Below are 2,093 nucleotides of genomic sequence, written 5' to 3'. Positions count from 1 at the left end.
AAAAAAAAAAAAAAAAAAAAAAAAAAAGAGATGTCTCTGGAGGCCACATAAAGGCAACAAGACTAAATTCAAGGTGGGAGATGAGGATGCTGTTATGGTGATTCGTGGAGAGATCATGAGGGCCAGAACGAAAGTAGTGTCAGCAGAGAGAGAGATAAATGGATGTCATGGTATTGTGATTGATAATAAGAAACATATATTTGGTCTTCCACCACTGTTCCTGGAGTTTTCTTTGATGAGAGCCATTAAAGTGTCTTTTGTTTTGTTAATGAGGTGCCTTTGGAAATCACCTAAGGATGGGGGCTGGTTGCCAGCGGAGCCAACCTTGTGATTAAAGGGTTGAAGCTTTCCACCCCCTGACCTGGGGGAGGGAAGAGGGGCTGGAAGTCGAGGTTAGTCACCAGTGGCCAATGATTTAATCAATCATATGCCTCTGTAATGAAGCCTCCAGAAAAACCCACAAGGAGAAAGAGCTCGGAGAGCTTCCTGGTTGATAAACACGTAGAGATTCAGGAGAGGCTGCTCCCAGAGAGTATGGAAGCTCCACGCCCTTTCCCTTCAACTTGCCCTATGCATCTCTTCCATCTAACTGCTCCTGAGTTAGATCCTTTTATAATATACCAGTAATCTAGTAAGTAAAGTGCTTCTCTGAGTTCTGTGAGCTGCTCCAGCAAGTTAATCAAACTCAAGAACAGGATTGTGGGAGCCACGGACTTACAGCCAGATGGTCAGAAGCACAGGTGACATGACAACGTGGACTGGTGACTGGCATCCGAAGTGGAGGCAGTCCTGTGGGACTGAGCCCCGAACCTGTGGGATCTGGTGCTACCTCCAGGTAGACAGTGTCAGCACTGAGTTAAATTGTAGGACACCCAGCTGGTAAGGGAGAATGGTGGTGTGGGGAAAAAAACATACATTGTAATTGGTGATCAGCACTGCAGACATCTTGGAGAAGTATTTAGAATGTACAATTGATGGAACTTGTTTACTGACCAAATGAGAGGTAGAGAGAGGGGGGAGTCGGGTTCACGGCCAGATTCTGCCTTGTTTTCAACAGCCTCCATTCTAACCCCTTCTAGTTTTAACATTCAGACTGCAGCCAGGGGGATGGAGCCAGTTGGCAAAGCTCATTACGTAATTCCCCTGTTTCGAAGCCTTGACTGTCTGCCAGTTCCTCCCCAATAAATTCCTCAGGCTCAGGGAAGGCTTTGCAAGGAAGTTAAATCTGAATGAAGATCGACAGTTGGAGTGAAAGGTAGGCCAAGGCATAGGGGTGAGTGAGGTACCCTCCTGATGGCCAGCAAGGCCGCCTCTCAGAATTGAACATGCCTCTTTGGGACCCAGTTTCTGCTACTCTGTTGATGTTTGCCGTTATGCCTCCCACTCAGCTCTTAGAGTTTAGACACACATCCTTGCTTAGACTAACTCCTGAAAGAAAGGCTGGGCTCACAACTGACTCCAGAACTGGTCCCTTGTCTAAATCATGCTCGCTCCCACCTGGCAGCCAGGACATATCCCCTAACCGGCTCTCTGAAAGACACTTGGAAATTCACATGGATGATGTACAGACCTCAGCTCCATTACAGAGGCCCACTTAATGGGTTTTAGCGTTGACCACAAATCTTATATTATTTTGAAGCGCTCAGTGCCTTCCATCTCCTAGAAAGCTGGACAAATGTGAGATAATTTCACTGTGGGTCACCAGAGCCCACGTGCCTATGAAGACTGAGTGCTTGGATACATCAGTTTTTACAAGCCATGCAGTGCTGAGGACATGATCCCTCACTTTTCTATCCTTGCTGGAGAATGAGACATTCTTCATAAACCAATTTTCAGAAAGCACAAATTTTCTTTTCACCCAGAAAATTTCAAAACATTTTTTAACCTTATTTTCATGGAAATCTTCCCAACTACCTTTCAAATCTATCTGCAGCCATTTATTTTCTTAATGACATAAGATGACATTATGAAGATTAGCTATAATGGATCTCTCAGAGATTATTAAGGTATGTTGAGGCATCTGCCTTAGTACTTAGTAGGGAAGGACAACTAGGGATTTTTAGTTCCTGGATCTGCTTTTTATATTTTCTCTC

This window comes from Lipotes vexillifer, unplaced genomic scaffold (genome assembly GCF_000442215.2).
Source record: "Lipotes vexillifer unplaced genomic scaffold, Lipotes_vexillifer_v1.1 scaffold61, whole genome shotgun sequence".
Lineage (NCBI taxonomy): Eukaryota > Metazoa > Chordata > Mammalia > Artiodactyla > Lipotidae > Lipotes > Lipotes vexillifer.
Note: the sequence above shows the minus strand (reverse complement) of the source record.